Raw genomic sequence first — 13,734 nt, forward strand, 5'->3', positions numbered from 1 at the left:
TGCTATTATCTCCCTCTTCTTCCCGCGTCCCTCCCACTATCTACCTCTCCAATCCGTCCCACCATCTCCGTCTTCCTCCCTCGTCCCTCCCACCATCTCCCACTTCCTCCCCAGTACCTTCCACTATCTCCCTCTTCCTCCCACTTGGCTCTACTATCTCCCTCTTCTCCCGTCCCTCGCACTATCTCCCTTTTCTTCCCCCATCCTTCCCACTATCTCCCTCTGCATCTCCAATCCCTCGCACTCTCTCCCTCTTCCTTCCTCTTCCTTCCCACTATCACCTTCTTACTCTAACCGATCTGCCTAATCCTCCCAAATAACTCCCACTATCTCCCTCTACTTCCCCAGTCGCTCCAACTATCTCCCTCTTCATTCCCCTTTCCTGCCACTATCTCCCTCTTCCGCCCCCTTCCCTCCCACTATCTCCCTCTTCCTCTCCCGTCCCCCCCGCTATCTCCTTCTTTCTCTCCCATCCCTCCCACTTCCTTCCTCTCCCGTCCCTCCCACTATCTTCTCATCCTCCCCCATCCATCCCACGATCTTCCTCATCCTCTCCCGTACCTTCCGCACCTTCCTTATTTAACACCATCAGGTTCACAGACTCGCCCTCGCTTCTCCCAAGTCAAATAGCCTAACTTAGACACAACCCTCACCATGTTACACTGACGGCATCGACCGAGACAGCCAACAACTATCCGGCCGCCCAATTATCTAGTGAAGACGGCAGCGACCAAGTCGGCAAAGACGACAGTGCCGACGAGACGACTCCACTTCCCAGAACCTGCAACCACGAGCTCTCGCTCTCCGCTGCTTTTATCCGACTCGGCGCGGCCTGGCTCCGCCTTGGCCGTGCCTCCCTTCTCCAACCCACGAGCGGGTTCCAGTGTCTTCCAGAGAGGGTCTCTGTGATCCTTGCCCCAGTGCCTCCGCCCTGCTGACAAACCCGCGTGAGGCTCACTGGCGTGTGTACTCCCCGTCCACCGCAGTTGCCGCTGCTGGACAACAACTATTACTCTACAGTTGTACTGCCCTTCTGTACCGTGCCCCCGAGCCATCAACACGGACTCACAGCATCAACACAGACTCACATGATCAACACAGACTCCCACGATCAACACTCACAGCATCAATACGGACTCACACCATCAACACGGAAACACAGGGTCAGTGAGCGAGATGGCGGATGAGTGCATACATGATGTGAGTGGTGGTGAGTTCAAGTTGAGCACCCAGTTTTAAATCTCATTTACTCCCACCACCACCACCACCCTACACACCCTACATACAACAGTCGGAAGTAAATGCCTACACACCCTACATACAATCGTCAGTAGTAGGAGTGAGGAGAAGAGGGCATCAGTGGGGGCGAGGCATGAAGCGTTGAGAAGCCCTCAGATACTCCATAAAACCCCGAGTTTCATGGAGTATAATTTTCAGCATTACAGTTCCAATTTTTTTACGTTAACAAATGTCTCACGATATATTACACCGTATAGGTAACTAGATTGGGCGAGGGATGGTCTTTTTTGTTGAACAATCAATAAAGCTACGGTGTCGTACTGTGCCCGTATCCGTGTACGGTACTGTGCACTAAAGGAAGAAAAATCGAGCGGCTGAACCTCACTGCCTCCTTACCGGAGGCTGTAAACATCAAGTGACTTGAAAACTGCGATGGGACGTGAAAGACAACATGGAGAGACAAGAGGGCGCCACGTGTGTTCTTCCATGCCAGCAGCAGCATCATCGCAGGCAATGAGGTTCAAATGGGCACAGGAACTTTGAGGTGGACCCACGAGTGGTCGAGCCACAGGGGCGCGCAATCGGCGACCTCTATACGCTTGGCGCAATCCGCACCGTCATTTCACGGAGCCCTTGTCCACTCGACGAGTGCGACGATGCCGTCCCACCGTCATTCGGCGCCTCGTGGTGACATCACAACAGCAAAGCGACAGGTGTTTATTTATTCATTTCTTGAGGCAATTCGAGGGCCCGGTTACATCGCGTTGTGATACACGCACACACCGTCAACATATACTACACCGGTTATAAAAAAAAAGCAGGGGATAGAAAGGTGGGGGAGCGGACCCGACCACAGGTATTGTTTAAAAGACGTCAAGCGGACCGGGGGTTTTAAATGCAAGTCCATGCGGACACCAACATCCGAATGATTGTACCAATAAATCCTGAACCTTCTGGAAGATTTCAGCTCCCGCTGGTTTGGATCAGGGTGATGTTGGGGCATTAAATTCCATTAATTGGGAAAGGCGCCAATCTTGTGGGAATGTCCTCGCCAGAGAAGAAACTTGTCGCTTCCATGTTTTATTTTCATCCGACATCCCATTAGCGAGATCCAGAGCGTGACGGACTCATATGGAGTCGGCCTCCTGTAAATTTTCTGGTCTCATTCTCACCACAGGTGAAGGCAGAGCCACACATCAACGTGCCAATGGGGCCACGGTTGAAGTGGTGGGGCCACGGTTGAAGTGGCGGTGGCCACGGGTCATGTGGCCTCGATGTATTTTCCATGTTGAAGGCCGATTGCCCCAAACATTGCCCGTCATATGCAGTGCCACTGAATAACGTGTGAAACATACTGTAGCATATACAAACTTGTATTTTCTTCATACATTAAATACAATAAACACAATAAACATGAAATGCGTATAGGACATTTATAACTCTCTCAATGACCAAACTTGTATTTTATGAACACACTTATACGAGCAAAAATATGACAAAAGTGTTCCAGATTTCAGTTTCAATTGAGACTGAAATCCGGAATCATTACCCTGTACTGACAGACTAATAATACCCGCTCGCAGGCCAAGTGCTGATTCGCCTTGGGGCCTCGCCTGGTATAGAGGTCGTGGGTTAAATCCCGACGCCTGTATATCTGGAGTTTGCATGTTCTCCCCGTGACCGCGTGGATTTTTCTCTGGGTTCTTCGGTTTTTCCCTCCACATTTAGAAACATGCGTTTAAAAGTATTTGGCTGCTATATATTTCTGCGTGACAAGCCACTTTATAGTGCTTTCATTTGTGGCCCGGTCGTTCCTGAAAGAGAGCTATACAGCTGAGTGGGCCTTACCTGGTAAAATAAAATAGGTTAGTTTATTTTGTGCCACAGGGGGACAGCTACGGGGGGGGGGGGTGCCCATTAAAATGGTCGAGATGAGATGCAACTTAAGGCGCTTGTGACTTCCCAAAATATTATTTATGGCAGGTTTTCACATCTAAACATCCCGGGTGGCATTGAAGCCAAGAGCTCCCACCCTAGGTGAGTAGCTACGAGAGCGGTGCTGTGCATGGCGACACGCCACTTTCTCCATCTGCCTGACTTGGTATTTTCTTTTTTGTTACTTAAATAAATGTTAATGTTTCGTTTTGTGTACGCGTGTATGTACACCGTTTGGGGAGCGGTGGTGCAGCAGTTAGCGCACTACGAACTCAGCCATCTGAGTACGTGGTGTGGTGTGTATAACATCGCAAAACTGGGGAGGACAAAGGCAGCCAGACGTGGGGCTGGCCACACAACCACTTCTGTGCCATGCCGGCCATCATAGGTGCTACCCGTTAACAGCACTTGCTCCAGCAATCTGTTAACGGCGATACGGAGTACCTTTGTCTTTTTGTGCAATTGTGTGCTTCTGTGTGCGACGCATGCGACGATGTGCATGTTTGTGTTTGATAAATGTACATCCGCAATGTGTGTGTGACGCGTATAATGCGCGTGTGTGACGAGGGTTGGAACAGCGATTCACGCACTGCCCTATCCACGCGGCGACCTCTCCTCAACGTCTCGAGCCTCGGCGGAGAGCGCCGCGAGGTTCGACTCCAACTCCGGCTTTCCAGGGACAAACCCTCCCCCCAATGCCCCTCCCCCCAGGCCCATGGGGGGGGGGGGAAGTCGCCCCCCTCCCTCACTCCACGCTCAGGAACTTCCTCTTCTTCGCCGTGTTCATGTACGGTCGCCAAGGCCACTCCACCTCGGCGGTGGCCGCGTTGTCCAGCGTGCCCAGTTTAATCTCGTAGACTGCGCGACACACAAAAGCAAAGATTCCCCCATGCAGCCTTTAACAGACGGCGTGGGAAAAGCGCTGTTCGTGTGTTAGCATGTAGGAAAGCCAGCACGGCACACCAAGGGGTGGGTGTGGGTGGCCAGCATTACGTCCGATCATCTTTGAATTTACACATCGCATCCGGGGTGGGGGAATGCGAGTCGGGTCACGGTACAGCGAATGCGACCAGAGCAGCGACCCCACCGACTCAAGTTCCGATCCGCTCTACAAGTCACCCGCGGGCCACCTAGCCCGAGGCTAGACTCTTACATTCAGCCCATCATCCTCTCAGGGGTCGATAAAATTTACAACCACTTCGTAGGGAAGTCCACAAGGAATGTGGAATTTCCACCGCCTCTGCAGGGGTGTAAAGTGGAGACGAATAACAATGTGTCAGGCAGACTTACGCTCCATCTCGAATCACGGTCCCACCTCCTTCAACTCGATGTCCTTGCCGTCGCGCTTGTAGACGTTGTGCCTGTTAGGAGGGGGGGGGGGGCAGAGACGTCACGGGAGGGGTCGCGGCAAGTTACACGGACGGCGCTGGACTCTCATTACGCGTCCTCGCAGACGTTTGCCAGTTAGAGGCCAGCGGCCACCCTTTTTAAAACTGCGGATGCATTAACAAATGAACAACATTACGCGCCTTCAGCTTCAGAGATGGCGTTAAATAAAAACTCTGTGCTGTTGCTCGAAAACTAAAGTAAAACGAAACTATTTTTATTTTACCACTGAGCTATGTAGCTCTTTTTCACATAAAAATGTATAGCAGCAAAATACTCGAAATTCAAGTTTCTAAATGTGTAGGGAAAAACCCGGAGGACCCGGAGAAAAATCAAAGTGACCAGGAGGAGAACATGCAAACTCCGAATATACAGGCGGACACACAGCACCTGGCCCAAAAGTCTGCTCACTCTTCCCCATTCCGAGACATCTGCAAGTTGCCGGGTGGTAGGTGTCACGTCCACCGCTGAATCTCGGTACGCGCGAGCGGCTCGGTGTTAATTTTATTTATAGAGGCGTAGCGCTGCTGTTTTTAAAAGGCGTTGCCCTCACCGCAGAAAACCGTAGTGACACGACCGGCACTCTATGGAACAAAACTGTGCCGCACGCCCTCCCGCATGGTCTTATGGGAGCCTCGGTATGTCTTCAGGTCAGAAGACATACTTGAGTTTTTCTTACGGTTCCGTTTCGACGACGTATATGTACATCATGGAAATGAGAAAGGGTTATAGCCTATACGAGGGATCTTTGTGCTTTGGGGATGGGGGAGGAAGATGTGGGTGAGACTGGCACGGTGCCCACACGCACCCTCTTTCCGAGTCGCGACGTGAAGTTGTGCATCACGAGGTGTTGGAATGCCTCGGACATCATGTCCACGTCCGGATGTCGTGCCGCATCACCACGCTCGAGAGTGTCAAGTACACCGTGGCATCGTACCACGTGTCACATGAACAGCACGCCGGAAAGTTAGACACACCACAGGTGTCACACAGACTGTACTGGAGAGTTAAACACACTGCCCTTCCATCAGCGGCATCATACCACATCACACCACATACACAGTTAAGACACCACAATTCCCCGTCTGCAGCATCATACTACACACCGCACATCGTACGCACAGCTAAATACACCTCCATCCCCCGTCTGTTGCACCGCATCACACACGTCACACCATGCATCACACCGGGGAGCGGGAGCGGAGTGGCTATCTCATTACACTACAAATCCGGTGACCTGACTTCGACTTCCGGTGTGTCCAAGCATCGACAGTGGGGAGACAAAAGGGGAAGATGCGGTAATGACCACACCACCCACCCCGCCGTGTGCCCTGCCGGCCTTCGTAGGTCGCTCGACAAACAGCACTTGCCCTGACAGCCTGTTAAAGGCTACACGGGGGAGCTTTGTCGACTGTGGTGCGTGCGCGTGCCTGGCATACCGCGGTGCTCATGCAGGACGATGAAGTCGTTGACGGCATTGGCGCAGCACGCCCACACCAGCGCCTGCAGCTTGTGGCCTCCGTGGTTCATCGGCTGAGCGTTCGGCAGGATCAGCTTCTTCTCCTGCGGTGGTGGTGGGATGGTGGTGGTGGTGTGGTAACATGACAGCAAGCGGTCACACGCCGAGTCCGCTCTTCCCACCGGCGTCCGTCCCGGCCACGCTGCGTTCGCCCCCCCACCTCCCCGCCCTCCCACTGTATCCGACTCGGGTTGTGTTGTTTGTTTTTTCCATTGCGGAAGCTGAGCCGAGCCGTACCGGTATACGGGGTCGCCAAACCCCGTGTTGGCACAACTGGGATGCACCATTGGAAAAACTTTACTATTTATATTTTACCAGGTAAGGCCCACTGAGCTATGCAGCTCTTTTCCAGAAGCGACCTGGCCACAAATCATAGTTCAACTAAGTGGCTTATCGTCATGTGGAAATTTATAGCAGCCAAATACTCTTAAACGGACGTCGATTCTAAATGCGGAGGGAAAAACCGGAGGACCTGGAGAGAAATCCACGCGACTCCTCGGAAAGAGGCACGCAACTCCAAATATACAGCAGGCATCAGGGTCAGGATTGAACCTGCGACCTCCTGTATACCAGGTGTGGGAGTTAACATCTCGCCACAGTGGCGCCCCCAATGGTACATCTTTCCGTGACCACCGACCGTGCGTAGTGCTACAGTAGATACATTTTCGATGAATGGAAGGGATCGGTCATCGGGAAAAGGTGGACTGAATCGCGAGGAATGAAGTTGACAAAAGCTGCATGCGCCAAACCAAAGTGTCCAACGCTCCACCACTTACGACCACCCCCCCCCCCACACAGCCTCCACCTTTCATCAACAACCAGATTTCTTCTGGTTAACTCAACGGATGCGAGTTATCTCACACTGCACAAGCCCGATGATTGGTCGACACGGCTCGTGTGAGGTGCAAGGAACTGATTCTAAAGCCGATAGAGAACATGTGTGTGTGTGCGGTAATTTAGCAGTTAGCATGCTGCTCCACAAACCTAGTGACCCGAGGTTGATTTCCGTTCATGGCCAACACCAGTGGCGATTATCTGAACTGGTCCTGGGCCTCCCCTAGATCAATTCAGCCTCAAATGAGTACCTAGTGCGGTGTGTAAACATTACCAGAGAGATAAAGGTGGCCAGTTGTGGTGCTAGCCACCAACACCCTCGCAAACAGCACCTGTCCCAAAAGCCTGTTAAGGCTATATGGGGGACCTCTGTCTTTGCGCGCTTGTACACATGCAATACACGAGGACCCACATTCCTCGTGTGACCCCAAACCCTGTAGCCCCTGTGACCCCGTGCCCGCACCTTGATGAACTGCTTGAGGAGGGAGCTGGGGTCGCGTGAGGTCGTCGCCATGATGTGTGGGTCCTTCACGCCGGCTCAGCGGTACTCGTCATCCATGTGGCTGCTCACTCCTACTGACACGGGGGGGGGGGGGGTGGATAGAAAGAGGTGGTAGATGGGGCAGGGGGGACGGAGAGGGTAGGTTATCATTTGCCATACTTCCCCGTGCAGGTGAGTGAAGGTGTGTGTGTGGGTGGATGGAAGGAGCGACCAGGAATGGTTTAGAATATCACTCTGCAGTGATCGCGTTGATTTTGTGTAGCGAGCTGAGCACTGAGACCTGGATGAGTCCCAATTGCAAGAGTGGGTGGGTGATATGGCAGGTGAGTGGGTAAATTGAGTAAAATGATGAGTGAGTGAATGAGTGGGTCAGTGCATGTTAAACCTCTTTGTTACAGCACGTAACCAACCGTGGTAATCGGAAGTGTGACAAACTAACCACAAAAAGAAGTTCTCAAGAAATGAGTTTGTCAATCTAGACGATGATTTAAAAGTGCAAAGCTCCAGTGGCTTCCTAATATTGTAAGGAAGACCGCTGCAGAAGGAAGACTGCTCCAGAAGCACACGTTATGTGGTGACCACGGCCTTCATTCGACATTCCACCAAAATTTACGCCAGCCACCACACACACACACGGCCGCGTTCACGCCATGGGATTTTTCAAAGTCCACTTGGGAAGCAATCGCCGTGCAGTATTTACGGTCAACGCAACTGCTGCATTAAACCCATTAAACCGGTGGGGGGGGGGGGGGTTGAGGGCCCGCCGTTCTCGAACCGCGAACCTCCGCGGCAAAACACGGTGCCACCGCTTGGCAGGAAGGACCGACGGCGAGCCGGGGATGCGCGCCGACTCGGCGTGTCTAGCGGGCGGAGACGCGCGACGCTTATCCCCCTGCCTCAAGAGTCTCGCGGGAAGGAAGAGAGAGAGAGAGATGCGAGGAGACGTGATGGTGAGGGATGTGAGATCACCCTCCCCTCCCTGGTCGAATTCCACGGCCTTCTGGAGTTCAAGCGCCTCCCACCGCAGGTCCGTAGGCAGCACCAGGTTTTCTTCGGTGACGACGTCAGGGGGACAGGGGGCAGTGGGTAGGGGGCGGGCAGGGGAGAATTAACAAGGAAGAAAAATCATGCGCACGCATGGATTCATTTGGAAACGCTTTCCACGCGCGGTTGTCTTCTCGCCTGTATTGTCAGACCGTTTTGTCCCATCTTAGTCTGTCTTGCGTGTCTCATTGTCTCTAGATCCGTCTCTAGTCTGTCTTGCGTGTCTCAATGTCTCTAGTCTGTCTCGCTGTCTCTCGTTCGTCTTGTCGTCGCGAGCCCATCTCTAGATCCGTCTCGCCGCCCGTTACCATCGAGCGCCCTCTTGAGCCGCGCCTTCTCCTCTACGAGGATCTTCTTGGCCTCCTGCGCCTTGCGGTAGAGGTACTCGCCGTGCAGTTGCGCCTCCTCAGCTGCACCACCAAACAAAGATCCCCCATGTAGCCTTCGACAGGACTGTCGGGTACAAGTGCTGTTAACGAGCAGCACCTTTGATACACGAAGGGGGGTAGGTGGCCAGCACCACATCCGGCCGCCTTAATCTCCCCAGTGGCGATGTTTACACAACGCACCAGGTACTCATTTGAGGCTGAGTTGACCAAGGGGAGGCCCAGGAACGGAATCGTCACCAGTGTTGGCCATGAGCGGGAATTGAACTCGGGTCGCTGGGTTCGTAGTGCAGCGTAGTGCTAATCGCGAGACGACCATAAACAACAACCGCCATTCGCCACGAAGTGGTGGAGATGTCACCACGGCGCTCGTGCCAGGCTATGTGCAGGTTAAGGCCACATGAAGCGTCGAACGCCCGCTGGCAGCAGGAGGTCACAGACAGACAGACCCAGGTTGCCATTGGTTGCTTGACTGAGATGACTGGCCGATGCACCACCTGTGCCCCCGACTGTGCTACACCACCGCTCCCACCTACACAAACTCTCTTGGGCTATACTCTTTGGTTCTTTCGGTAAAGTCATATAGGCATAAAATATACAATAAATTAAATCACGACGTTTCGGGCGCAACACAAGCGTCCATCATCAGGTGGGACAAACCACAGCAAGAAACAATTGCCGACGTGGGCAAAAGAGCTGCTGTAAACAAGAGACTATATAGGTAAGAGAAGGGGGGAAGATCAGGGAGGAGAGATAGAGAGGGGGGGGGGGTATGAGGAGGGGAGTGCTGAAGAGAGCGGGGCTGGGAGTGGGAAGCTTAAGAAATTAGAGATGCGGAAAGTTAAGGCAACACCATAAAGCAGTTAAGGTTTTACCTGGTTAATAACATTCTTCCAATGATTACTCAATTTGTATCCATCTTCTCGGTTGAAGTTATGTCTGTGTTTATATATCTGGATGGCTTCATGAACAAACCTTTGATAGTAGCCCGAAGGTTTGCAGAGCGGCACCACGATACTCCTAGCGACGTCGTTGATTAATGTCTGTAATTAATATCGATGGTGAATCTCTGTAATTAATATCGATGATTCGATTCCACGAGAACAGATTCCACAAGAATCGATTCCACAACTATTTTAGTAAAGCGAAGTACGCGATTCGATTCAAACGTGTTCGTTCCGGTCTCATCAGAATCGGTATTGATTCTGTGCTGGAGGAATCCAATGAGCTATAAAGCTCTTTGATCACAGATGTGCCAGTAGGGGGCACGGGGTCATAACGTCACAACAAACAATACAAAAACGATAGGAGTGCAAAGGGAATGGTAGCAAACCACTAAAAATAGGTTAAATAAACCATATAAGTTCATACTCTTTGGTTCTTTCGGTACGAAGTCTCGCTCTCTGTTCCACCCACTACAACTGGCGTCAGAAGTAGCCAAATAGTAAGATGAATCGCTATAATGGAGACGCGAAGAAAAACTCGTACCAGGGCTCCAGTGGAAGAGGAGGACGACTCAACACCACCGGGGTTGGCAGCCCCGGAAGGGGGAGGAGAAGCGACGACGGCCGAGCTGCTCATTGCCCGGCCGCCCGCGCGGCTCACCACCGTCGGAGAGGGCGCTTCAGGTGGCTCACTCCCGCCTCGCCCAACTCCTGCACGCGGCGGCATCCATCCTCGACGAAATACATCGCGGGTTATAACCACAACAAATATAATCACAATCACTGCGACCATAATCGCCATAACCACAAATATAACCATAACCACGAGCTACATAACCACAAGTATAAACACTACTGCCACAAATATAACCATAACCACCACAACCATAACAACCAACATAACCACCACAACAACCACAATGATGCTGATACACTCTCACACCATGTGGGTCCCCTTGTCTCCTTGTGTCTCCCTGTGGGTGAGTGGATGGGTTGGCGAGAGAGTCGATGGGTTGGCAAGAGAGTCGGTGGGTTGGTGAGAGAGTGGGTGGGTGGCAGAGTGAGTGACCGGTGGCAGAGTGAGTAACCGGTGGCAGTGGGCGACCGGTGACGAAGTGGGTGCGAGAGTGGGTTGCTGAGTGGGTGGCCGAGTGGGTGGCTGAGTGAATTGGTGAGTGGATGAGTGCCAGAGTGGGTGGGTGAATGGCTGAGTGGGTGGGTGAGAATCAGTATGTTTTTGCTGGAGGAATCCGATGAGCTATGAAGCTCTTTTTCATAGATGCCCAGAGAGTGGCTGAGTAGGTGGCTGAGTGAGTGTCGGTGGGTGTGTGAGTGGGAATGAAATCTAACCTGCACCTCTGCATTGCAAGTCCAGCGAGCTAACGCCCTGCGTGTGGTGGGGTAAAGTGTGGGCATGGCCACTTTGCTCCAACACGTCCGGACCAGCGTGGAAGAGTAGACCAAATACCTCTATATAGCGGCCTCTAGTGGATGCCTTTTCCAACAGCAGGCGATTCGCCTCCACAACAAACCCGTCCCTCCAGGGATAAAAACACACGGCAGTCTGGGAGTGCCTCTCATCAGCTATGGCTCAACACGAGGGCCACTCTGGGGCCGGTTTCCACCGTCAGCGCCTCATCAGCAGCAGGGCCGGGCTCTGCTTGAAGCAGCGCCGTGAACTCAGCAGGCGTCTAGGACGTGACGGCTGTGGGCCAGGCGCCTCCTCCTCTGTCTCTCCCCACCACCGCCGCCACTGCTGATGTGTGCACACCGCGCGAGGTTCTCACCTTCAGGCTGAGTCGACGTAGAGGAGGCCCAGCGAGCCGCCGCTTCAGAAGATTTCGCGACCCAGTGACGGTGGCCGTGAGCGGGAAACCAAATCAGCCGCTCGCCACCCACAATTCACAACGCGCGCCGCCTCCAATCGCCCCCTGCCTGACCGGAAGTAGCAGCGGGGGAGGGGGGTGGGCAATGGGGGCGTGAGGGGGGGGTTGAGGGGGAGCATGGGCGGGGGTTGCCAGGGGGGGCAAGGGGGGTCGCGAGAGGGGGGGGATGCTTGGGGGGGGGTTTGCCAGGGGGGAGGGGCAGGGGGGGAAAGGGGGAGCATGGGGGAGGAGCTTAGGTGAGGGGGAGGAGCTAATGGCTTTTACACCACGCCGCGTCTCGCGCCACGTGCTTCCCCTGGCAGTTTGGCCGTTAGGCGTGGAACCGAGCTGTGGGTGAGTGGTGGCGGTGGTGGTGTGAGTCTTTCTATGTGAGTCTGTGTGTGAGTCTCTCTAAGTGAGTCTGTGTGTGAGTCTCTCTGTGTGAGTCTGTGTACGTGTGTGTGGGTCTGTGTGAGTCTGTGTGTAGCAGTGACCCGGTCTCAAATGAGTAGCTGGTGCGATGCATAAACATCGCCATTGGGGAGACAAAGGCGGTCGGGCGTGGTGCTAACCACCCACCCCTTCGTGTACCGTGCCGGCCTTCATACGTACTGCTGGCTAACAGGAACTTACCCCTACTGCCTGTTAAGGCTCTATGAGGATCGTTGTCTTTGGTGTCCTGTATTAGCAGGAGGAGGAGTGGTGGTGTTAATGTTGGTGGTATTAGTGGTGGTGGTGTTAGTGATGGTGGTATTAGTGGTGGTGTTTGTGGTGTTAATAATGGTGGTGTTGGTGTTAGTGATGGTGGTGTTAGTGGTGGTGGTTGTTCGAGGTATTGTTGCTGGTGTTAGTGATGGTGGTGTTGGTGGTATTAGTGGTGGTCGTGTTAGTGATGGTGGTATTATTGGTGGTATTATTGGTGGTAGTGTTAGTGGTGGTGGTGTTACTGGTGGTGGTGTTGGTGGTGGTGGAGTTGATGTTGGTGGTGGTGTTTTTAGGGTTCGTAGTGTTAGTGGTGGTGTTAGGAGTGGTGTTAGTGCTGGTGTTAGTTGTGGTGTTAGTTGAGGGGAGTGGTAGTGTAGCGGTTAACGTGCTGCGCTACAAACCTGGCGACCCGGGTTCGATTTCTGCTCACGGCCAACACCAGTAACGATTATCTTAACCGGTCCTGGGCCTCCCCTAGGTAGACTCAGCCTCAAATGAATACCTGGTACGATGCGTAAACATCGCCGCTAGGGAGACAAAGGCGGCCAGGCGTGGTGTTAGCCACCCACCCCCTCGTGTGCCATGCCGACCTTTATAGGTGCTCGCTAGCAGAAATTGCCCCTACAGTATATTCAGGCTATACGGGGGATCTGTCTTTGTTAGTGGTGGTGGTGTTAGTAGTGGTGTTAGTGGTGGTGCTAGTGGTGGTGTTTGTCGCGGTGTTGCTGGTGTCCGAACAAAGGAGCGATGCTCACAACAACGACCTTTGACCTGGGCGGCTGAAATGTAGCACGTTGGTACAGTCATCTCAGTCAGTCAACTCTTGGCACCTGGGTCTGACCTGTGACCTGTCAGTGAGCCTTCAGCATTTCACGTGGTCTCAAAGTGCACCTGGCCTGGCATTTGCCGCTACTTAGTGGCAAATGGCGGTCTTTGTTGTTTTTATTGTGTTTCGTGTTTTGGGTGAGTGGTGAGGTTGTGAGTCTGTGATGATGATGTGAGTCCGTGTTGATGATGAGAGTCCGCATTGTGACATGACGCGTGTTTAGACATGAGTATTGTCGCACACCATCGGTTTTGTGTGACCCTCACCTGCGTCTCCCGCTCTCCACGCAGAGACCCGGACCGTGCGAGAAACGCAGTGAGCTCTGAGCACCCTACTCTGCAAGTTGCTGCCATGGAGGTACGTGTGGCTCTTCAACTCGTGTGGTAAAATATGGGTGGACGTGTGTTTTCCCCTCGACTTGTGCCTACCTGTCACCTACCTGTATACCTGGATGTGCTTCTCCTTGTCTGCCTGAGTATGTGTATGTCTATCAGAGTGTGTCTCTGAGATCCTGTTGGTGTGCCTGCCTGTCTACGCGTGAGCATTTAC

The 13,734-nt window shown here is 53.2% G+C and overlaps 1 long non-coding RNA gene across 3 annotated transcripts; it reads right to left on the minus strand.

The window, feature by feature from the left end:
- Positions 1-1,942: 1,942 nt before the first annotated feature.
- Positions 1,943-9,589, minus strand: LOC142905897 (uncharacterized). 3 transcript variants are annotated; one of them, XR_012929910.1, is made up of 6 exons: positions 8,191-9,589; positions 7,377-7,486; positions 6,000-6,123; positions 5,369-5,464; positions 4,465-4,535; positions 1,943-4,032 (listed from the first exon to the last, which is right to left on the minus strand). It is a non-coding gene; the product is annotated as an uncharacterized LOC142905897 (long non-coding RNA). The 3 variants fall into 3 exon arrangements; XR_012929909.1 differs by having other exon boundaries at positions 5,369-6,123; positions 8,385-9,589; XR_012929908.1 differs by having other exon boundaries at positions 5,369-6,123.
- Positions 9,590-13,734: the final 4,145 nt, after the last annotated feature.

The sequence above is a fragment of the Petromyzon marinus genome, chromosome 59, assembly GCF_048934315.1.
Source record: "Petromyzon marinus isolate PM22_M1 ecotype Great Lakes invasive population chromosome 59, UKy_Petmar_22M1.pri1.0, whole genome shotgun sequence".
NCBI lineage: Eukaryota > Metazoa > Chordata > Hyperoartia > Petromyzontiformes > Petromyzontidae > Petromyzon > Petromyzon marinus.